Below are 26063 nucleotides of genomic sequence, written 5' to 3' on the forward strand. Positions count from 1 at the left end.
ATTTAAAAAATTTTTAATCAATGTTTTTAAAAAATTTATATTATTTTATATATATTTAAAAAAAATTCAACTAAGGTTTACATAAATAGGAAAATTTAAAATACATCTTCGTTATAAAAATATCGTTTAATGTATGGCAAAAAAATCTTCCAAATATTTTATATAAACATAAGTCAGTATGTTCTGAATGATGTTAACATTAAAATTATACATGATTTCATCGCATTTTCCCTTTGAGATTAGAAATATATCTTAATCGAATTGAATCTCTGAGTCTGCTATAGCGATGAAAATTGAACCCCATCCAATTCTTGAAACCAGTGAGACGGTGATCGTTCAGGGCTCGAAAAACCACCAGTCCGCCCGTCCTCGGCGGTCAAAAATTCACTGCGGGCAACAAATTTCTCGAATCCGACGTCTGCGCGGACGGCCATTTTCCCTTTAATATTCGTGATACATTTTAAATTTTTGTTATCTTACAAGAGTCTAGCGCTTCACTTCTAAAATGACCCTCTAATCTAGAAATACAGCAACATACTGCGCTCTTTGGAATTGATGTTTTCTCTGTCTGGGAGTACTGCAGTGGTTGAAAAAGGCTTTTCAGCAATGAGCTTACAAAAAAACACATTACTTACTGGTCTTAAACAAGAAGCATTAAACGCAATTATGAACATCCACCTAAATGGAAAACCCCTTTCATATTTCTGTGCAGAAATCTCTGTAAATCATTGACTTGATTGTGGAACTGGCTAACGTCATATTTGTTTCATTTAAAAAACGAAGTACCCTCGGATAAATTGACATTCCAGATAACTTGACCTTTGTCATTTACATTATTTCATAAACGAAATAAATTATTTCATAAACGAAATAAATTATTTCATAAAAGAAATACTAGGTTTTACTATTAGTAACCTAGTATTTGTAATCCTAGTAACTACTAATTCATTGTGCAATCTATATAAATGTTTGTAATAAATAAGAGAAAATTATATTTTTATTTATTTAGAAGCTACGGGTTAGTTTCAAAGGAGGACGGGTACATTGTTGGACAAGCCGTCCTCGGAGACGGATAAAATTTCTGACTTTCTTATTCGGATAAAATTTCTGACTGTGATCGTTGGTTGTTGCAACAACGGGAGTATGAAAAAAGTGCGCATGCGTTAAGTCATTGCAACATGCGATTTGTTGCTATTACAGTCGGTATAACTTTCATTCCCCCGGACCCCCCGGTTCAAGACCCCCGGTCTCAAAGAAGTGTTAGAGATTGTCCCTGTTTCCTACCCTTATACCATTGATATTGTAGAGGTGACAACCAAGCTTCCCAAATTTTGCGCTTTTATACAGTAAAGTATCTCTAGTGAGTCAGCTCTGCAGATGAGGAGATGACTTAGGCCTTCTTTAGCAAGGCTGTCAGCAATTTAATTCCCATAGATGTTAGCATGTGAAGGAACATTCATTCAGCACAGCTTCGAGTCCTGAGTGGATTGCTAACAGTTAACATCGAAACACAGATCTGAAGACTGGATTAGTTTGACTAAGGGAAAAACTGTCCAGTCTAGCAGACATTGCACGCATAAAAAATAATATTATTTATTACAGGGATCTCGTAACAATTATTAAACGTCTTTGTTTTCTATAGAAGAAAATTATTTTAAAAATAATTAGCGCACTATTTATATTAAATTAGCACACAATTTATTAAAGCTGCTAACTGGACTTAAATCAAATTACTGAAAGAAGAATTTTTATATTATTTTTGGTGTAATACCATGAATTTCTGACAATTTTGATCCCATGATTTGAGATGATTTTGGTCCCACACCAATTTGACATTTTGAGGTGAATTTTCATTCCCCCTAAAAATTCAAACCTCCTTGAATTTTCCTCCAATAATAACGTTCACGTCATGTAACTAGCATAAGAAAGATTTAATCATGAATAGAAGAAAAAGTTGACTGTTTTTAATACCAATCATAAGATAGCGTTATTTCCTCTTTAAAATTAAATTAATAAAATCACGATATGTTCAAAATTACGTATTAAATGTATTTTGAAAAAGTACAATTTGAATAATTTAGGTAGGGTTTAATCTTACAACTCTTTTATAAAAATTAATCTATCAGACTATTAATAGTATAATTTCATTGTTTTTCACAAATGGGCAAATTGAATATATAGGTGCAAGCATACAAATCAATTTATTTCTCAATTTAGAAATAAAACTTCGTGCCAGCTCATTCAGTCACAGAACTCGGGGGAAAAAGAGTAATCAAAGACATAACAACAATAAACACGCTACCAAAGGATGCTATTGTTGATTAATTATATTAAACTTCAAAGCTTTTCTGGTATGTATAATTTCAATGACATAACCAATAAAAATCCAAAATAAGTTCTACATAAAATATGATTACATTTATGATTAAAATATGATTACGTTTCGCTTATGTTTTAAATGTGAGAACGAGTGCTAATAAAAGAATCTATTATAGATTCTGAATAGTTTGACTGTCAACAGACATCGCGAAAAAAGATTCTTTATCTCTGTTATAAAAATTATATTTCAGAACTATTATATTTCATATAGTCATATTTTATAAATAGAAATTTTTGCATCTTTCGTGCGGAAATGGTTTAAATATATCTAACATTAATTACGCTGTTTGGATCAGGATTGAATTAAAATATGACAATTGTTTTCAAAAAATTCTATGGACAACAATGAATAATCTAAACTGATTTATGCATTAAAAATCTACCTGTTACATTAATTTTCTTTTTCGGGTTGTTTATTTAGAAAATAATGAATATATTATGAAAGGTTTAGAACATTTCGGGTCTTTAATACCATCTAAACAGTTATAAAACCGCGTTCTTTCAGTTGGAACTTCTGGATTGAGATCTTATAAACACAACTAAATAACTCAGATTTGGATTTAATCTTCACTTGAGTAACCATTACAGTCTATACTTGAATCACAGAATTTTATATCCCCTGTTGTATCTAAGAAATTGTATCTAAGAATTTGAATCTGAATAAAACGTGTTAAGCTGATGGACGAAATGCAAAGATACGCGGGTATTCAGAAAAACTTGAATATCCATATGGATTAATCCAATCATTTCAGCCGATCCATTTCTTTGGCCATATACAGATATCTAGGTTTTTTTGAAAAATACACAGAAAACTCTTGGAACAGGTATATTTTTTACATTGATCGTGCGTTCCTAGCAATTGGTTATGTTGATGCTATGATTACCGCTTGGGAATATTTAAAGACTCGTCATTTGATGAGGATTGGTACTTGTTATGCGGTGTACTTGTTCACAAATCTTCTGCTTGCAATTATGATAAACTTGAAATGAAAGAGGCTAACAAATTTCTCCTTTCCCAAAACAAAAAGATGCCACCGAAAAATTTAAAATTTGCCATTGTAGCATATTCTGTATTTTTGTCACCGATTTTGGTGTCCGTTGCTAAATTTTTCCTGGAAGAAACCAATGAATTTAATGAGAATGATATATACGGTTACACTGTAGCAAATTATCCTTTAATACTAACTATTAAAGTTGTAAGAAAGGTTTTTGAAGGACTAGCGCTTTCTGTGTGTCATTTAATGGCATTGCTTTACTATACGCTTTGTGGTGCCATCTGTTGCCGTATAAACAATTTAAAAAAAACCGTATCGATCGTTTCTGCCGAGAACTTTACGAGACCGATTCAAGTTACTGTTATTGAGCAACAAAAGAGCATTTTTACGTTTCTGAAGCAATTGGAAGACATATTTTCGGTTTCAATCTTTTTCGTAATTTCTTCGTATTTTTGGCTGTGTTTCTTCTGTACGGGATTTTTGACTGTAATTGATATGTCACTTAAGGAAACATTTTTTAAATTTCAGTATATCTTCATGCTTTTCAGCAATTTTGTTCCTTTGGTTTTGGTTACGTGGCAGGCAGCTCAATTGTCCATCGAGCTGGACACTTTAAAGGAAGATATCTCGGAAAAAATGGATGCCAGATATTTGCGGGGACCCAAATCAGAAAAGAAACAGAAATAGATCGATCGTTGTTTGAAGAGCCCAGTGTCGTGCTGTCTGGCCTGGGGATTATACACTTCAGAAGAAGTTTAATACTCGGCATTCTTGGCACACTTATTACTTATGCCTAACTCATGGTCAATGTCTGAATATATTGGATGTTGTAAATAGTAATGAAACAAATGTAAAATTTGTGTTAAGAAGCTGCAATTATTCTGCATTGGATTTAAGCGAGAAAAAGACAATATCCCTATCAAAATCACTTGAATGAACTGCAACGAATGTGAAAAGATTGCCCGGTATGCCCTAGATCAAAGATTACTTAAGGTACAGTGCCACTGCCCTGTATGCATTTAACTGCTGATCTGAACACTGATGTATCTATCTTCTGCAGATATTAAAATATCGAAAAAATATGAAAATATCAGCGAATAAATTAATATCAAATCGGATATAACAAATATTTCGGACATTCACAAAAGCGACTATGTTATTGTTGACGTTCACCGGTGAAAGTAGTCATTCTCTTGATTTCGGACATTCACCGTAACATACACTAGACATTTTTCATTTGAAATGTCATACTTTTGAAATTGTAAGCAATCTTTGCAGTTCATCCGATCAGAAGAGAGATTAACGGTACAAAACATTACTTGGTATGATTTTATTGCTCGTTCCTCATGATTGTAATTATCACAAGTTACCACTATCAACTTATTTTCTCTGATACATATCTCATTCAAGGGGCCGTAAGACACGTATTTCCACAGTATCGGAATTAAAACAGCTTAGTATTGGTGCATTATCAATATAATGCTTTATACCTATATTGGTTTATTTAGTACTGATTACAGAGAGGTTACTTCATTTGAACTTTCTACAAAATGCATTAATCAGTAGCAAATAGCTGAAGCCGAAATTTCAAAAACTTATATCAAAAGGCTTAAGAACATGACCATTTCTCTATCAGATCTTTGATATATGTATAAAATATTTCTAAGTAGTGGTGGGAGAAGTCTTTTAATTCAAATGCATAGAAATATTAATAGAGTCTTTTTGCTATCACTAGAAAAACTATGATCTACGAAATAAACTTTGTAGAAGTTTTAATAAAACTGCACCAATTACCATAATACCAGTTGTACACATTACTGAAATAAATAAAGCGATATACGATTTTGTAAACGATTCCCGTTAACGAATTTCTCAATTATCTTTTCCCCATTAAATTTGCTTTTTAGAACACGGCATAGATTTTTTTTTTGAAAATTTCATTAAATACCTATTACCAATATTAGGTATAAGGTCAATAATAATATGGCGATATTTTATAGTTTTCTAAATGAATCTTTTCACAAAATTATTGGCGAACGTACAAATCTTCCCGCCATCAGTTTTGCCTCTCATTACTAAGTAATTTTTTTTGGAACTAATACACATTACCAACATTAATTAAACATCATTGTCGTCAATAATAGCGTCACGATTTTTTATGGTTCTTTTAACCTTCTAGTTGTTCTTTTAGTATTTTTTGGTAAGTACCTTTAATCATTTTATTTTACTTTTTTGATGCGTAGCTTATTTCTTTTATTCAAATATGCATGTAAAGTAAATCATTTCTGCAACAGCCCGTTGTGCGCCATGGGTAGGTCAGAGAGTTTACGGCTTCAAAATTTCGTGACTAACAATCTGATCGTGACAATAAAGGAAGCACAGTTCGCAAGCTCTCTTCACTTTCCAGGCAAAGAAGTACCTATTGATTAGAAGCTGGGTGTGCTCCAAGCCGCCATTGGGGATCGAACACCAGTATATATAATGACAGTTCAGTGCCTTAACCAACCAGTATTTATTTATTTGCGTTTCGTTAAACGAATTAGTAGCACTTTTTAAATCACTTTGCCTGCAATAAGATGTCTTATAGATACGGTTGATTAGTTAAATGATAGGTTATTAGATGATAGGTTAGAATATCCATGCGGTATTGTTTAAAAACTGATGCGTCGATTTCACGCAACTCTCGCATTAAGGATGATGAACGATCAACTTTACTTTTCGTAAAATTAATATTTATTTTTCTGAATAGGAAGAAATTTACTGATGTGTTGCCGATTAACATGTTAGATAAATAGCGTTTCCAGGAGTCTTAGAAAAATTTAATTGAATTGAAGAACATATGTTTTTAAAATCAATAAAAAGACATCGTTTTTACATGATCAAGAATAGTTTAATAAAATCTCAACTCATATACAAGTACTAGTTAAATATGTTTTGAAAAAGATAACATTTTGATAATTTACTAGGAGCATTTAAGATTGCTTAGCTATTGTTCGATTAAAAACGATTGTTCGTGCTTTCCTTGTAATTCTTCATATTGATACTATTATTTACGATTGGGAAAATTTCATGATTGAGCATTTTTGGAAGATTGGGATTTGTTTTGTATTTTACTCTTCCGCGAACCATCTGGCTGCAGTAATATTGAATTTGAAACGAAAAAAGACTGACAAAGTTCCTTCGCTCGCAAAACAAAAAAATGCCTTCGAAAAGTTTGAAAATTGCTATAGTAGCATATTTTATACTTTTGCCTCCACTATTTCTGTCCATCACTGGAATTTTCTTTGAAGATACTTTATTGAGAATCATTTATTGAGTATGGCATTTACGGTTATACTGTATCAAGTTCTCATTATATAGTAACAATTAAAGTTGTAAGATGCGTTTTTGAAGCACTTGCATTTTCCGTTTGCCATTTAATGGCATTTCTTTACTATACACTTTGTGGCGCCATCTGCTGCCGCATAAAAAATGGTAAAAAAACCAAAGTTTCTGCCAACAACTTCAAAAGACAGTTGCAAATCATTGTTATAGAACAACAAAATGACATTTTCATGTTTCTGATGCAATTGGAAGATATATTTTTGGTTTCAATTTTTTTCGTATTCAATTCATATTCCTGCATGTGTTTTTGTTACATTGGCTTTTTCAGTGTTGCTGATTTACCACTCTTGGAAACATTCGACAAATTTTAATATCTGTATATTCTTTTTAGTAATTTCTTACCTTTGATTTTGATTACGCTGCAGGCAGCACAGGTGTCCATAGAAATGGACACTTTAAAAGATATTATATGCCAAAAGATCGAATCACGATCTTTGCGGGGACTTAAATTAGACACAGAAGTAGACCCACTTTTGTTTAACAATTCCAGTTTAGTTTTGTCTGGTTTAGGGATTATTTACTTCAGAAGGGGCTTCATTCTCGAAATTCTTGGAGCACTTTTCTACAGCTTACTCGTAATCAATGTCTGAAGTGTATTTAGAAAATAATAAATCAAATGTAAATTTTGCTGAAATGGACACTTTAGTTGCAAACATTGTGTATACGCAACTGAAAGCCTCGAAATCATACTGCAATTAAATGCTTACTAAAACACCATTGACAATACCAACTGAAAGAAAAATTTATTTTCCTTGCTTTTCTCTTTTCTTTTGATTTTTCTTGTAGTTATGTTTCTTCTATAAAATATTCATATTATGAGATTGTTCTATAGAAAAGGAATTTTTTTCAAAATTGCGTTCTGTATTGACTGATCTTAAGCATTCTTTTCAAAGCTTTTGTGAAAATTAAAAAAGTATACTTCTTACAGTTTACCATGCCGTATTTAATCTAGCAAAAGACAATATAGATATAAAAATCTAACAATTTACTAGTAAACAATTGTTAAATAAAATATATATGTAGAAACTAATTTTATATCTGATTGAACATGAAGGTTTTTTGCAGAATCATTTTAACTCATTTCAACTCTTCCTTGTAATCAAACTGCCATTTGAGCTTTTGTCTTTAGTAATTTTACGGCGTTTTCGCTTTGCCTTTTTTTGCCCGAAATGTTAATGTATACACTTTTTTACGTCCTTATTGATAAAGATTTTAATACACACATAACGAGGGTGGTTATTACGTTGTACCATGTGCGTAGAAAAAAAAGTATTTTAAATCTTCCTTCTTTTGTATGATAACTGTTTAAATTTTTTTTTAAATTTCTCGCGAAATCTTTGCGTTTAAAATTTAATTAGTTATTTTAAAAAATCGTCATAAAGGGTAAATTTAAAGGTACGCTTATCAAAGTTTAACTTCCTGCACAAGCATTAACTTACAATAAAAGTTTACAATCGAAGCTTTTACTTGATTTACAATATCAGTTTTTGAAAAATAAATTTTTTTAATATATTGCTCAGATAATTTCAATGCTCAGATAATTCTGGAAATTGTTACTGCTAGTATTAAGCTCATTGATGCAGTACCAAATATACTAATATCGATTCAAAGTATTATTTTCCATTTGGTCTGATTAAAACTGCACCACTACTGTACACTTTTGACAGAGAAATGTTTTTTTTTAGTCTTTCGAGAGTGATAAAAAGAGGAAAAATTCTTGATTTGGGTAACTTTTGGCCATGAGGAGATAGCTTCAAGAAACAAGCATCATGCCAACTAATACTGATCACAATTAAACTTTATTTTTAAGAATGAGCTATTAAAAACTGGATTTGGTTAATCTAATAACGGGAAGGCACTCAGAAGCTCATCTAATAACAATACTATTTTTTTTTTAAAAAAAACTACTTATTATTTTAACTCAGTTTATTAATTGTTTCGGTATATGTCTTTCAGATCTGTATATTATTTTGTAGTGTTGATAAGTAACGATAAATTATCTACTTCTATTCATCCTGTTCGAAGAATTAGTGTTCAGCTAGACATTATTAAGAATCATAATATCAATGATATATGGTACATAGGCAACATATTAAATAGGCTAATATTACATGGCTATTTTAATATTTAGAAAAAGGAGGAAAATATACCTCTTTTTAGTTAATTTCTTTAGACTTTTCAAGAATATAAGAATTTCAGCCAATAAAACTGGAAAGGAAACGTTAAAACTTAATTATTCTGAAACTAATTCGAAATTTAAATATCTTATTTACAACATAAAAGTATGTGGCAGAGAAATATATTGATTCTACTGTGTCCTCGGGTGTTAGCAGACAGTGTTTCCCTGATGAGGTGCTGTTTTTGCTAACATATATTTCGTTAGAATTTCGTCGTTGTTCGTTTTTTGTTCCTAACTTTTTATTTAAATGATTGTTTTTCCACTTTTTATTTTGATTTCTGTATATAATGCATTTTACATGTTTAATTCTTAATCGATAAAGTAATTTTAATCATGAAATTTAAGTGAAAAATTGTTCTTTTTGAAACCAATCATAGGAAGTCGTTTTTATAACATTACGAATAGTTTAATAAAAGCACGAATTGTAAAATATTACTAGTTAAATGCATTTTTGAAGCGATCGAGTTTGAATAATTTAGTCGAAGCTTTTAATGATGCTAAGCTTTTAAAAAACTTAAACTATAAAAATATGCATTTTTACATTTTATCGTTTTCCCGAAATGTGCAAATAGAAAATGTCAGTCGCACGCATACAAATCAATCTTATAATTGGTTTTGAAAAGCAATTTATTTTAAGCTCATTCAGTCTCAGCGAACTGGGGAAAAAAGCAATCAAAAACAAAATCGCTAAGAACAAGTAAGCAAAGGAACAATGAGATTAATTACACATTTGTGATAGACATAATCTAAAAGACATATGCGACACAAAAAGATAAGTTCTACTTGAAATATGATTGCATGTTACGGTCGTATCGCTTATGTTTTAAATGTGTTCATCAGATATTAAAATACTTCTATAACTTTTTAAATTAAATTAAATGTTCACTTCTATTAATGATAATAATTACTGAGAAAGTGTTGAATAAATAAAGATATCGTGAAAAATCATCTATCGCAGAAATGATTTAAATATGAATATACTGAAAGAGATGAATCATTTTTTTCTTCTTTTGTAAGAAAAGTTCTACATTATATTCTTGATTTAATTGTGATTTTGTACGATAACAGTTGAAATACATTAATACATTTGATTTAAAAAGTCTTTATCCATTTTTAGACTAGAACGAAGTAAAATATTGTGAACAGTGAAATCATTGTAAGAATTGCTGAAAAGTAACAAGATATTAATGCGATGATGTTGGATCATGATTAAAGCAAAATACCGAAATTCTTTTTAATTTACTCCATTGACATTAAATAATCTAAACTGATAACATTTTGATTATTTAAAGCTATTTCATTTGAAATTAAAACACTACTGTATCATAAATCTACAATTTCTGCTTGTTAATCAGAAAATAATTGAATATCGTAATTTCTATTTATATCTAAGAAAGTGTATCTAAATATTTGGATTTAAAAAGACGTGCCTGTCTCTAGGACGAGATGAAAAGAAACTCGATTATTCAGGAAAACTCTCGCATCCGTATGGAGATTAAATCCTATGATTTTAGCCGAATAATTTCTTTGTCGATATATAGATACCTGGGATTTATTGAAAAATATACAGAAAAACCTTGGATATGGTATAAATTTTTCATTGTTCGCATTTTTCTTGTAATTTGTTACATTGATACGATTATTTCAGATTGGGAAAATTTCTTGTTTGAATATTATTGGAAATTAGGGATTTGTTTTATACTTCACTCGTCAACAAATCTACTCGCTGCAGTAATGATGAACTTAAAACGGAAAAATCTGACAAAATTGCTTCTATCACAAAACAAAAAGATGCAACCGAAAAATTTAAAATTTGTTTTTCTAACAAATCTTTTATTTTTAACACCAATGTTTGTGTCCACAACTGTACTTATATTTGAAGATAACAAATCAATTAAAGAATATGTTCTTCACGGCTATACTGTTACTAATTATTCTTCTATAGTAACTATTAAAGCTGTAAGATGTATATTTGAAGCGCTTACGCATTCCGTGTGTCATTTAATGGCATTCCTTTATTACTCGCTTTGTGGTGCCATCTGTTGCCGCATAAAAAACTTACAAAAAACCATATTGAATGTTTCAGCAGAGAATTTCAAGAGACCATTTCAAATGGATGTTATTGAACAACAAAATGCCATTTTCCTGTTTCTGAAGCAAATGCAAGATATATTTTCGGTTTCAATCTTTTTCGTATACGTTTCATATTTCTGGATGTGTTTCTGCCACATAGGATATTTTCCTATTGCTGATACGTCACTTATGTATGCACATGAGAAATTCGAATATGTCTACAATGCTGTTAGCAATTTTGTTCCTTTGGTTTTGATTACGTGGCAGGCAGCTCAAGTATCCATCGAGTTGGATACTTTAAAGAGTGTAATCTGCCAAAAGATGGATGCAAGATATTTGCGGGGGTTCAAATCAGAAATGGAAGTCCATCGTTTTTTATATGACAAGCCCAGTGTCGAGCTGTCTGGCTTAGGGATTATTCACTTCAGAAGAAGTTTCATACTTGGCATTCTTGGGACACTTTTCACCTATAGCTTGCTCATTATCCATGTCTGATTATATTGGATGATTTTGAGAATAACTAATCAAATGTTAATTTTGCTCTAAGAAATTAACACTTTGGTTGAAACTGTTATGCATACTTAACTATAATCACCTCAAAACTAACTCTACTGTAATTAAATCTCAACTAAAAACACCATTAAAAGGCGCAACAGAAATTAGAATTTAATGTTGCTTTTATTTATATATTTAATGATAACATATATTACATTACATTTTATAACTGAAACAACTATTGTTGATGCATCAATAAGTTTGTTCACGTTTCATAAAATATAAGTAAACAAATAAAATACATTCTCACTGTTTTTACTAGCTTAATGAAACTGCTTTAATCGGTGTGTATTTTTTTGAATCATTTTTTAAACAAAAACTCGTAAAATAACCATATTTTCATTTATATATTCATTGTCTGAATTTGTTTTATTTATAGTTTAAATCAGTAGGGAAAACTAAAATTGGATTAGGCCTCTGATTGCTGATAATTTGATAATTTTAATCCAGAATCTTTTCAAAAAATGAATTTTTCACTGTTTTTTTTAACTTCTTCGCTTGTAGTAGAAACAGAAGAGGTTGAATTTAAAGACTCTGTAGAAAAACGTGATGGCACTAAGGTTACAATATTTTTTTTCATTGCTCATGGGGTAATTTATTTAGTATCAGTGGGATTGACGCCTAATTACGATGCATTAGTATGCTATATTTAAAGAATAAACTCTCGAGCATACATTCTTCGTATATGTTTTAAGTATATAATAAAAGTCTTCCAAATTCAACTCGACACCATACACGGCAATACTTTTACTTTCGTTACTTGAAAGGAAAGTAAAAATTATATACTTCGTTACTTTTTAAATTTATTATTTTAACTTGTCTTTTCGTTACTTTTTTTAGAAAAAAAAAGTATATGTATTTGTAACGAAAATGTCGAATGAAATCGTTTCTTTTTTTTTATTGTTTCATTATTTTTTTTTTATTTTCACCTTTTTAACATCGTTTACCCTTACCTAATAAAAATACTCTTTTTCCTCTCTTTTTACATCTCATGATGAGAGGTCTTGCAAAGAGGTCGAGGGTCACAGTGTAACCACTTGCAAGCTCCTGGAATTTTACAGCCACTCCACCTGCATGACCAATTCTGTTTATATCGGAAACTGAGTGTCCTGGTAGAATCTTCTGTTCTTGGTTTAAAAAAAGTTGTTCTTAACAGATTTTTAGCGGACGCAGCAACTGGATCAACGCCCGTCGAGGTGATAAATGTACCATTTTTAACCGACTGGAACATTTATTTCAAATGGCACTCGATCTTGTCTTTATTTCTTCAAGGAAAGTGTTGACCGTCTTCTTTCTGAATTTCTCCTCTTCTACTCATGACCTGGGGAGGGTGGTTACACAAGGTCCTTTGTTCTAATTTTAGAAGCAAATTTCTCCACTCTGTCCTCCAGTGAGCTCTAACTCGACACCACTCACGTCGCAAACGGCAGTGATTTAGAAGTGAGTGGAATGCAAGCTACAGGGCGTTTCGCTCGGAGCTGTACTTGAAGTAACCGATGAGCGACAGTTGTGGGACTGCAGCTCGAATGTTTGATGCAGACGCAGTTAGGTGGCCGCAGTCACATACCGTAAACGGCGATCTTCTCCTCTGAACAGTGCCGCTTGGGCACCCAAAACCTGGTCTTCTTGAAGCAGTCCCTTGGGAAAATTTGCTATAGCTTTGTCATAAAAAATGCCGTAGGATATTCCTATGGGGTTTTACCTGTGGTAAAATTTCGCCATACACTTTTGCCATACATGTATGGCAAAATTGACTAAACTGATTGGTCAAACTGATTTAAAATTATTATTATAATTCAAAAAGTTCAGTGAAATAACATGAGCTTCGCTAGCACTTTAAATATGAAAATAAAATCTTCCGGGAAAACCGGATGATGTTAACATTAAGATCATACATGATTTCATCGCATTTTCCCTTTGAGATTAGAAATATATATGAATCGGATAGAATCTCTGAGTCTACAACAGCGACGAAAATTGAACCCCATCCAATTCTTGAAAACAGTGAGACGGCGATTACTGGTTGTTCCAACGAAAGGAGTATGAAAGAAGTGCGCATGCGTCAAGTCATTACAACATGTGATTTGTTGCTATTACAGTCGTTGTGAAAGCCTCCGGTCTCAAAGAAGTGTTAGAGATAGACCCGGTTCCCTATTCTTGTGTCAGTGATATTGTAGAGGTGACAACCAAGCTTCCCAAACTTTGTGCTTTCATTCAGGAGAGTATCTCTAGTGAGTCAGCTCTGCAGATGAGGAGATGACTTAGGCCTTCTTTAGCAAGGTTGTCAACCATTTCATTCCCATAGATGTTAGCATGTGAAGGGACATTCATTCACCACAGCCTCGAGTCCTGAGTGGATTGCTGACAGTTAACATCGAAACACAGATCTGAAGACTGGATTAGTTTGACTAAGGGAAAAACTGTCTAGTCTAGCAGACATTGCACGCGTATAAAAGATTATTATTTATTACAGGGATCTCGTAACAATTATTAAACGTCTTTGTTTTCTACAGAAGAAAATTATTTTAAAAATAATTAGCGCACTATTTATAATAAATTAGCACACAATTTATTAAAGCTGCTAACTGGACTTAAATCAAATTACTGAAAGAAGAATTTTTTAATTAGTTTTGGTGTAATACCATGAATTTCTGATAATTTTGATCCCATGATTTGAGATGATTTTGGTCCCACACCAATTTGACATTTTGAGGTGAATTTTCATTCCCCCTAAAAATTCAAACCTCCTTGAATTTTCCTCCAATAATAACGTTCACGTCATGTAACTAGCATAAGAAAAATTTAATCATGAATATAAGAAAAAGTTGACTGTTTTTAATACCAATCATAAGATAGCGTTATTTCATCTTTAAAATTAAAGTAATAAAATCCCGATATGTTCAAAATTACGTATTAAATGAATTTTGAAAAAGTACAATTTGAATAATTTAGGTAGGGTTTAATCTTACAACTCTTTTATAAAAATGAATCTGTCAAACTATTAATAGTATAATTTAATTGTTTTTCACAAATGGGCAAATTGAATATATTAACGCATTATTGAATATATTGCACGCATACGAATCAATTTATTTCTCAATTTAGAAATAAAACTTCGTGCCAGCTCATTCAGTCACAGAACTCGGGGGAAAAAGAGTAATCAAAGACATAACAACAATAAACACGCTACCAAAGGATGCTATTGTTGATTAATTATATTAAACTTCAAAGCTTTTCTGGTATGTATAATTTCAATGACATAACCAATAAAAATCCAAAATAAGTTCTACATAAAATATGATTACATTTATGATTGAAATATGATTACGTTTCGCTTATGTTTTAAATGTGAGAACGAGTGCTAATAAAAGAATCTATTATAGATTCTGAATAGTTTGACTGTCAACAGACATCGCGAAAAAAGATTCTTTATCTCTGTTATAAAAATCACATTTCATAACTTTTATATTTCATACAATCATATTTTATAACTAGAAATTTTTGCATCTTTCGTGCGGATACGGTTTAAATATATCGAACATTAATTACGCTGTTTGGATCAGGATTGAATTAAAATATGACAATTGTTTTCAACAAATTCTATGGACAACAATGAATAATCTAAACTGATTTATGCATTAAAAATCTACCTGTTTCATTAATTTTCTTTTTTGGGTTGTTTATTTAGAAAATAATGAATATATTATGAAAGGTTTAGAACATTTCGTGTCGTTAATCCCATCTAAACAGTTATAAAACTGCGTTCTTTCAGTTGGAACTTCTGGATTGAGATCTTATAAACAAATCCAAATAACTTAGATTTGGATTTAATCTTGACTAGAGTAACCATTACAGTCTATACTTAAATCACAGAATTTTATATCCCCTGTCGTATCAAAGAATTTGAATCTGAATAAAACGTGTTAAGCTGATGAACGAAATGCAAAGATACGCGAGTATTCAGAAAAACTTGAATATCCATATGGATCAATCCAATCATTTCAGCCGATCCATTTCTTTGGCCATATACAGATATTTAGGTTTTTTTGAAAAATACACAGAAAACTCTTGGAACAGGTATATTTTTTACATTGATCGTGCGTTCCTAGCAATTGGTTATGTTGATGCTATGATTTACGCTTGGGAATATTTAAAGACTCGTCATTTGATGAGGATTGGTACTTGTTATGCGGTGTACTTGTTCACAAATCTTCTGCTTGCAATAATGGTAAACTTGAAACGAAAGAGGCTAACAAAATTTCTCCTTTCCCAAAACAAAAAGATGCCTCCGAAAAATTTAAAATTTGCCATTGGTGCATATAGTGTATTTTTGTCACCGATTTTGGTGTCCGTTGCTAAATTTTTCCTGGAAGAAACCAATGAATTTAATGAGAATGATTTTTTCGGTTACACTGTAGCAAATTATCCTTTAATACTAACTATTAAAGTTGTAAGAAAGGTTTTTGAAGGACTAGCGCTTTCTATGTGTCATTTAATGGCATTGCTTTACTATACGCCTTGTGGTGCCATCTGTTGCCGTATAAACAATTTAAAAAACTGTATTGATCATTTCTGCCGAGAACTTTACGAGACCGATTCAAGTTACTGTAATTGAGCAACAAAAGAGCATTTTTACGTTTCTGAAGCAATTGGAGGACATATTTTCGGTTTCAATCTTTTTCGTAATTTCTTCGGATTTTTGGCTGTGTTTCTTCTGTACGGGATTTTTGACTGTAATTGATATGTCACTTAATGAAACATTTTTTAAATTTCAGTATATCTTCATGCTTTTCAGAAATTTTGTTCCTTTGGTTTTGGTTACTTGTCAGGCAGCTCAAGTGTCCATCGAGCTGGACACTTTAAAGGATGATATCTCAGAAAAAATGGATGCCAGATATTTGCGGGGACTCAAATCAGAAACAGAAATAGATCGATCCTTGTTTGAAAAGCCCAGTGTCGTTCTGTCAGGCCTGGGGATTATTCACTTCAGTAGAAGTTTAATACTCGGCATTCTTGGTACACTTATTACTTATGCCTTACTCATGATCAATGTCTGAATATATTGGATGTTGTAAATAATAATGAGACTAATGTAAAATTTGTGTTAAGAAACTGCAATTATTGTGCATTGAATTTAAGCAAGAAAAAGTCATTATGGCTCTCAACATCTATTTATTTTACTGTAACGAATGTGAAACGATTGCCCGGTATGCCCTAGATCAAAGCTTTCTTAAGTTCCAGTGCCACTGCCCTGTATGCATTTAACCGGTAATCTGAACACTGATGTGTCTCCTAATCAATCATCAGCAGATATTAATATCAAATCGTATATAATAAATATTTCGGACATTTACCAAAGCGACTATGTGGCTGTTGACGTTAACCGGAGAAAGTCGACATTCTCTTGATTTTAGACATGCACCGTAACATAGACACACACTAGATATTTTTCATTTGAAATGTCATACTTTTGAAATTGTGAGCAATCTTTGCAGTTCACCCGATCAGAATAGAGATTAACGGTGCAAAACATTACTTGGCATGATTTTATTGCTCGTGGTTCATTATTGTAACTGTCACAAGTTTCCACTATCTACTAATTTTCTCCGGTACATATCCCATTCAAGGGACCGTAAGGCACGTAATTCCACCATAACGGAATGAAAACAGCTTAGTATTGGTGCATTATCAATATAATGCTTTATACCAACATTGGTCTATTTAGTACCGATTCAAGAGGGGTTGCCGCATTTGAACTTTCTACGAAATGCATTAATCAGTAGCAAATGACTGGAGCCGAAATTTCAAAAACAAATAAGACAAGTCTTAAGAACATGACCATTTCTCTATCTGATCATTGATATATGTTGAAAATATTTATAAGTAGTGGTGGAAAAAATGCATGGAAATATTAATTCACTTTTTTTGCTACCACTGGAAAAACTATTGCCTAAAACTACAAAAAAAAGTTTGTAGAAGTTTTAATAAAACTCTACCAATTACTATAATACCAGTTGTACACAGTACTGAAATAAATAAAGCGATATCTGTGGATTACAATTTTCTACATGATTCCCTTTAACGAATTTTCCAATTATCTTTTCCCAATTAAATTTGCTTTTTAGTCTATGGCATAGATTTTTTTCTTTTTAAATTTCAATCAATACATATTACCAATATTAGGCACGAGGTCAATAATAATATGGCGATATTTTATGGTTTCCCAAATGAATCTTTTCACAACAAACAAAGCGAACAAACAAATCTTCTCGGCATTAATTTGCCTCTTGGTACTAAGTCATTTTTTTATTTCAACTAAAACACATTACAAACATTTATTTAGCATCATTGTCGTCAATAATAACGTCACGATTCTTTATGGTTCCTTCAGTCTTTTAGTGGTTCTTTTAGTACTTTTTAGTATGTACCTTAATTCTATTCATTTCGCATTTTTGGTACGTCATTTCCACAGAAGCCAGTTGTGGACCATGGAGGGTCATAGAGTTTACGGCTTCAAAATTTCGTGACAAACGATCTGATTGTGACAATTTGGTCAGCGCAGTTCAAAATCCGTCTTCACTTCCAGAACAAACATGTACCTACTGATTAGAAACTGGGTAAACTTCAAATCGCTATTGGAGATCGAACACCATTTCTTCATAACGACAGTTCAGTGCCTTAACCAACGAATAATTTTTTTTATCTTTCTCTTAAACGAATTAGTAGAACTTTTTAATTCATTTTACCTTCAATAAGATGTCTTAAAGAGGTATTTTATTACATGTATTAAAGGTTAGACTAAACATGAGGTATTGCCTAACAAATGATGCGTTGATTTCAAACAAATCTCTCATTTAAGTTAACGAACGATTAACTTTTGTAACTTTAACATTTATTTTTCTGAATAGGAAGAAATTTACAGACTTGTTGTAGATTTACACGTTAGATAAATAACGTTTCCAGGGGGTCTTAGAAAAATTTAATTTAATTGAAGAACATAACTTTTCAAAATCAATAAAAAGACATCGTTTTTATATGATCAAGAATAGTTTAATAAAATCTCAACTCAAATAAAATTACGAGTTAAATGTGTTTTGAAAAAGATAACATTTTGATAATTTACTAAGAGCATTTAAGATTGCTTAGCTATTGTTCGATTAAAAATGAATCCTATAAAAATATCTATTATATTCACATTCTTTTCTATATTTATTCTATTAGGTTTTATCTGCATAAATGTAAAAATAAAATATGTCAGTTGCACGCATACCAATCAATAATACGATCAGTTTTGAAATGTAACTTAACTGCTGCTCATTCACCTAACAATACACAGGGGAAAAGGGTACTCAAAAACTTAATAGCTAGAAACAAGTAAACAAAGGAACAACGTAACATAATTACAACAACATAATTACATTGAATTTTAAAATTTTCTGGTACACGCAACTTCAAAAGCATAATCAATACGAAAAGAAACAATTTCCTTATAATATGATATCATTTTAAGGCTGTTTCGCTTATGTTTTAAAAGTGTCAGTGAGATATTGAAAGATTCGATTTATAAGTCCTATTATTTCTTCGCTTGTATTTACGGTAAAATGTATCCTCATTGGTTTGACTGCCACCAAGATTAATCTTTTATTTCTTATATATGTATATCACCCATCATTTGCTAACTAATCGACAAAAAATAAATAAATAAAAAATAAAAGAAAAAAGAAGAAAAAATTCTTTACTTTAAAGTTTACAACCAGCTTTTATTTCGGCTGTTTTTCCTATGACTGGTATTTAAAAAAATCGGATTCCAAGGGGTAAAAATGCTCAAAAATTGCCGAAAATTCTGAAAGCTTTGGTTTTTAAGTGTCTACCAATCTATAAAATATTTTACAAAAAGGGTAGTATTGGGCAGGCCCGGAGATCAGTTGTTATTATAGGTTCTATGGTGATCGTTGTTTATACACCATTATCTCCGTCTTGTGATTGGGGGGAAATTTAAATGCATGTGTGATTTTAAGGGGCTTCCTGGTCAAGAAATGTCAAAATATCCATTCGTTTTTATCGCATGTTTCGATACCTCATACTTAGCAGCATACGTGAACGAAACAGTCTCCCAAGGAAGCGGACCCTTCCAAGCTTTTCACACAAATATAAGGGATAATATTCAAAACATGGCAAACCTTCATTTATGTTTTGATATTGATTTTCTTTAAGCTCTCAACTATGTAGAATTTGTAAGTTGCAGGAAAGTCTTTTGAAAGGTAAAATTGCGAGTAAGTTCAATCACAAATTATAATAATGAAACTTCCTTGAATATTCAGCCTGTTCACACATCGCCTCGTAAGCATAACATAAGCGGAGGAATACACCGGAAGTTTTCTGAATTTCTTCAGGTTTAAGGAAGCGCGTTACTGCTTACATTCAGTATCCATACCAAGTGCTCAAAACTAGAACATGTCCAGAATATCGCAAACGCTCCAAGTTGGAAAACAGGTATCAAAAAGCTCCACTCCCCCACGCTTTACTTAAAAGTGATCGAATGATTGATCATCTTATTCACATGGCGAAATATTCTCAAAAGAGGTGCTTAAAGGGGAGAAAGATATTGTTTCATATCTGCCAACTTTTACACATATGGCTGAAAAATTTATTTCTATATTTAAAGTGGTAGTAAAATGCATGCTTTCTATGTATTCCTTATGCCAACCAGGTGGCCGAGTGGTTAGCGTGTCTGACTGCGGAGCCATTGGCCGCGGGTTCGAATCCTGCTCAGGTCATGGATGAATCTTTCTCTCTCTGTGTTCTATGTCCTTTCTTCTTTGTGTGAATGTGACCCACCCTATAAATGGGTTTGTGGTTGTGTGACGTAGGCGACGCTGCTCCACCGCCGTGACTTCGCCACAGGTGCCCACTGGGTAACGAGAAGAAAGCAGCATTTCTGTGGCCAATGGGACAAACCACCATAGAGTTGAAATACTGGGTAGAGAGAGTAGAATAACCCCCGACCCGTGGACAAGATAAAGTCACGTGACTGTAGCCCAAACTTGCCGTTCACTGAGACCGCTTCGATTCCCGTCCATTCGTTTAGCATTGCGATCGTCTGATGCAATTAACTGTCTGTCTTTTTAATTCAGAAATAAGAATGGTACAAAAGTCCTGAGCATTTTGCTGCACGGAGAAGTTTTCTAGGGACTATCCGATAACTTTTTACAAGAAAGGGCGACATTTTTTTTTCACTTTTTCTATTTTAAAATTGATTTTAAAATTTTTCCGATACTCAGTCATGCTCTGATAATCATGTTTTATTTGCTTTAATAATCAATTACGCTCGTTTTTGCTCACTTTTTTTGCATTTAACATAAGTTTTTATTGTTTCTTAAACTTTAAACTTATAATGTTTAAGTATATTTCAATATATATTCTATTTTTAGCTGAAATAGCTGCAAAGCTTTGTTGGCTTCCTTGGCGAGATACTTTAGCGCCAAGGAACAGTTGAGTAAACTTTCGGTTTTGTTTTAGTTCTCTTTAAATGTCGATATCATTTCTGTATATTCTGAAGATTTTGTATATCTTTACCTCTTGATTACTAAAACCCAATATTTATCTTGTTCTAAAATGTTTCCTTTAAATATATATATTTAAATAAAAAATATGGTACATAAGAAGTTGTGTTTTTTAAATTACATAGGAATGCTTAAAAACCAAATTATTTGTATATTCTTATATGTTTGATGAATAATTAAATTCTATGAAATATTTTTAGTATTTAAATATAAAATAGTGTATAGTAGTTTTAGTGTTAATTTTTAATAAAATTATATAATTCTGTTACTATACATAAAATGAATACAAATTATGTACTATTTAGAAAATAAATTAAGGTATATTTAATATAATCATTAAGTACTTGTTTATCTTCGTTTTATTTAAAAATAGTTGCTTTATTGGAAATACTTTATTTTACTAGTATATTAAAGCGTAGAATTAGTTTGATTTAGTGCAACAAATTTAGAAAACATAACATAGAAGTGGATAAGTTGTATAGGAGTAAATTAGTGCAGTAAATTAGCGCATGTTATGCATTGGTATGGAATAAACTGCTCAGACGGCCAAGGCTAACAGCTGGCTGTGGTGCAAAAATTTAGCATCGTGAACCTTTCTTGTAAAATTTCAACTGTTTTTACCTTTATCTAGATTGTATATATTTAATTTGCAGCTGCCTAAAAGATATAGTTTTAAATGCACATACTATTTTTAAGAAAATTACATTTTTTATGGATGAGCATTGTAATTTTCTTAATGTCCATAAAATGATTATGGTTCTTTTATTTGTAAAGTAAAATATGTTTAACTGCTACTTTTTGAGATACTGGTTTTCTGTATAAAAATTATTAAATATACATTGACCTATAATAGTTGCATAAATTTACCTCATAAAAAGTTGCATAAATTGCAATTTCTATCACAAATAAAAGTAAGATATTTTAATTATAAGTTCGTCATTAGTTTCAATCTACATTTAGTACAAAGTAAAAATTCTAATTGCTTTCTCTTTTATTTAAGTATTTTTTGTTTAAATTTCGAAAGCTTTTCTACTAGTCTCTTTGTGTGTACAATTTAAACTTCCTAGTAATTTATGGAATTAGATTGTACATGAAATACAAAGTAAAATTTCTAATTAAACTCTTTTATTATTTTCTTTGATTAGTTTAATGCTTTTAATCTTATATTTTTCTCTATTCGGAGCTGAAAACTTTTATATTAGAATAAATATTTTATTTCATATTTAGACAAATTGTTGAGTATTAAGTTAAAATGCAACAGCAGTTTATTTCTGAAAATATCTATTTTAAGTGTCAGGAAAAAAAGAAGTCAAAATTCTAAATTAATAATGTAAATAATCTTTATTGTATAAATAATTTAATGTATTCAATATATAAATAAAATTCTAAACGTAATTAAATTTAATCAAAAATATGTTTTCTAACTAATCTGTTCTACTAAAAACGGGTTTTATTTTCCCCGAAGCTATTTTTCCCGAAATTTGATATTACCTCTCGAGCAGTCTCTTGGTGAGCATAAATAAAAATGATAAAAGTGTTGCAACATTAACGTTATTTCTGAGCATCGAACTTTTTTCAGACAATCTGTTTAATTTTACAATTTGTTTTATCTAACAGTGATAAAACTTTTAAAACGTAAAGATTAAATTAATTTTTTAAACGAACTTGTGTTTCATTAAAAAAGAAGGGCAACATTTTCAAATTCACATTTTAAGCCCTGGTAGATTTAAAAAAAATCCTGATTTTTGTATCGAAGTTATTATTTTTTTTAAAAAAAATAACAATAGTTATTACAATATATATTAGTATTTTTTTTTTTAAATAGGTCTTTGCAATAAAAACATTTAAAAAAAAATTTCTGAATATAGTAATAAATATAAGTGATGCAGAATATCGTTTTTTATTTTTATATAATGAATAAATTTTAAGGAATAGTGTTAAGGGTACAGACGAGAACTACTGAATTTTTTTAAATAAAGGCAGTACTTTAATTAAAAATTATTTGTTAAGAGAAAAAAAACTCCTCATGTTTTAAAAACCCATTTAAATTTAACCCATTTAAACCCATTTAATTAATAGTAAAGAAATATGATTAACGAAAATATTTTTTTTCTCTCTTTCAAATGCTCCGATTATTTGCGCATCGGTAATATCGAAATAAAGCTGTTTAAAAACTTAGTGCGCCAACATTTGTGATACTGCGCCAAGTATTGCACTCTTTCCATCACGTGATTGTAACTCTTTGCTTGCTATCTGTGGCGTGTCTTTTCGGAAGGAATAAAGCGGACTTGGTTCCTCTACCTACTATATCAACTCTATGCAAACCACAAGTGCCCGCCATTAATATATATATATATATACATACCCTCCAACTGCTACGGAATTTCCGTAGTTTCAGAAATCTTCCTTTCAGACGGTAGCAAAATTAATGTCTTAATATTTAAAAAAAATTAATTTTAGCGTAACTTGTCCACTATTACTTATAAAAGTGCAGACCATATGGCTAGATTCTTAAGTTCTGATAAACGTTTTATGAGAAATCCATTTGCTTTAAAAATTTCTACTTTGGTTCGCTACCACTAGAAAGAATTATTTTCAAAATCCTCATAAGTTGGAGGGTATGTATATATATATATATATATATATATATATATATATATATTCCTCACATTCATAAACTTAATTTAAAATCTTTTTGACCACCACTATTTTCAAAAAAATTAAACGTAAATACAATACCATACCTGCCAACATTCACTCTTTTCGAGAATAGATTTTCCAAGTGGTAGTAAAACAATTACCGAAAAACTATCTTCCACAAAAATATATTAATATTTTAATCAGGCTGAAATTGCTATCGTAAGGAATAATATGCTTTTATATATTTGTTGTAATTATTTATATGTAATGGTGGTCAAACTGATTTAAAATTATTATTATAATTCAAAAAGTTTTGCGAAATAACATGAATTTCGCTAGCACTTTAAATATGAAAATAAAATCTTCGGTGAAAACTGGAAGAGTTGGCAGCTATGCAAGTGCGTAACAGTCCATTCTTATGTCAAAAGTCCCAGCAAGCTATATGATTCGCAGATGAACGCGGGCAGGTAATCTGGTCTACCACCTATTAAATCAAGTCAGTGTAATAGTCCAGTTTTGTAAAAAAAATTCCTTCTTGTAAATATGTCTTCTACTTTTCTATACGTTCAATTATTTGTTACTTATTACAAAGGCCTGCCAACGTTCGCCAAATCCATTGGCGCTAGTTTTCAGTTTTGGCGCGATTTTCGGATTCACTGATAATATCGGGTTTGGCGAAAATGGTCGAAAGGATAATCCCAAAGTACCGTTTTAATACAAAAATTATCTAGGTACAGTTGTTAAAATACAACTTATTTTCAATTTTTCATTAAAAATGATGCAGTGCCATGCAAAAATGACACATTTTGATTTATAGATATGTTTACAAAACTGTTTTCTTTCTTTTTTCTTTTTTTTTTATCGTGGTTCATGATTAGTTACGCGATTCTTATTTTTCATAATTTAGGTTACCACTTCGCAAATTTCCGCCATGGAACATCAATCCATTCAGTAAAGATGCAGCTTTTTTTCTTTCTAAGTTCTTAACCTTGAATCTAGAAGACAGGAAAACGCCAGTTTAAAAAAAAAAACAAAGTCGCATTCACATTCAAGAGGAATTCTTTTAAGATAAAATAATCACTAAATTTAGCAACAATGAATGTGAATATAATTTGAGGAAAATGTAGGCAAGAATCACGAAAACATCTTGTGGTTAGCCCGAATGTATGATAATTGTAAAATTACAAATGGATAGAGCAAAAGGAGAGATGATTAAAGTTAATGAAGTTGGCCAGTTTTATTAAATTGGTTCGTTAAAAAAAAAGGAATACATTTAAAATTAAAAACAAACACTTGAAAATGATTGATATAAAATTTATCAAAAAACAAACAAAAAATTCATTGTAAAACAGGAAGAAAAAAAACAATAAAAGTTTAGGTACTCAAGTAATATTTCTTAATTAAATTTGAAATATTTATTCCAAAAACTCAACTGCACACAAAATATACTTTGGAATAAGAGGAAGAAAAATGGATGGTAGCAGAATTTGGTAATGGAAATTTTTCTTAGAATTTCTGTATTGTTAAGTAAATAATGATATGGAAATAATGGGCGGAATAATAAAACTATTATACCATGTTTTATTATTTCATACATCACACAACAATAAAGGAAATTAAGTAAAATTATATTGCCGAATTATTCTACTACCAGCCAAATATTCCAAAAGTAAAATATAATGCAAGAAAACAGAAAATACAAAATCTAAAATTATATAGCATTAAAATCAATGCAAACTAATTTTATGGCGACAATAATGTTATGGCGACAATGTTAATGCATCATTAATAGCAAGACATTCCAATTCTGTGACAGCATAATTTTTCTCAGAGTTCCTTAACCCTTTCGCGCCGACTGTCACAAATACGTGACAGCAAAAAACCGTATCAATCAGGGTAAGAAGATAAAACTGGTAATCAAAGTATTTTTTTAGCAGTTTATTTGTAGGCGGAGTTATAATTGTTTGATTTATTTAATTCACCATTACTTTGTTCAAATTAAAACTATTTAGTTATACTTTGAATTAACATTGTTTATATATATGATTAAACTAACAATAATTAAAATAAAAGCAAAGTTAGTCTGTCAAATTAGTAACGACTACATTTAAGTTACCGTTTTTTATTTAATTGCAACTTGATTCTGATTTTGTACGAATGCTTTTCTGAATCACCCGTCCCCAAGGGGTTAAAGATCGAGAATGTAATGCTATTGGATGTAAGACACCTGAAATATCTGGCTGTTTCAAAATTGCTCCAACACCACTTTTACTTGTGTCAACAAAAAATGACTTT

General features: G+C 30.8%; 1 protein-coding gene across 2 annotated transcripts in view; it reads right to left on the minus strand.

The window, feature by feature from the left end:
• The window catches only part of LOC107445259 (alpha-latrotoxin-Lp1a-like), a 46535-nt gene that overhangs the window by 14621 nt on the left and 5851 nt on the right, over nucleotides 1-26063 (minus strand). Inside the window, exon 2 of one of the 2 annotated variants that reach the window (XM_043047454.3) lies at nucleotides 19514-24763. The exons of the other annotated variant lie outside the window; for it this stretch is intronic. The gene's annotated coding sequence lies outside the window, so the exon portion shown is untranslated. Of the gene's footprint in view, nucleotides 1-19513; nucleotides 24764-26063 lie in introns of those variants that run through there. 2 annotated transcript variants of the gene reach the window in all.

This window comes from Parasteatoda tepidariorum, chromosome 5 (genome assembly GCF_982258835.1).
Source record: "Parasteatoda tepidariorum strain Cologne lab strain chromosome 5, Ptep-v5.0, whole genome shotgun sequence".
Classification (NCBI taxonomy): Eukaryota; Metazoa; Arthropoda; class Arachnida; order Araneae; family Theridiidae; genus Parasteatoda; species Parasteatoda tepidariorum.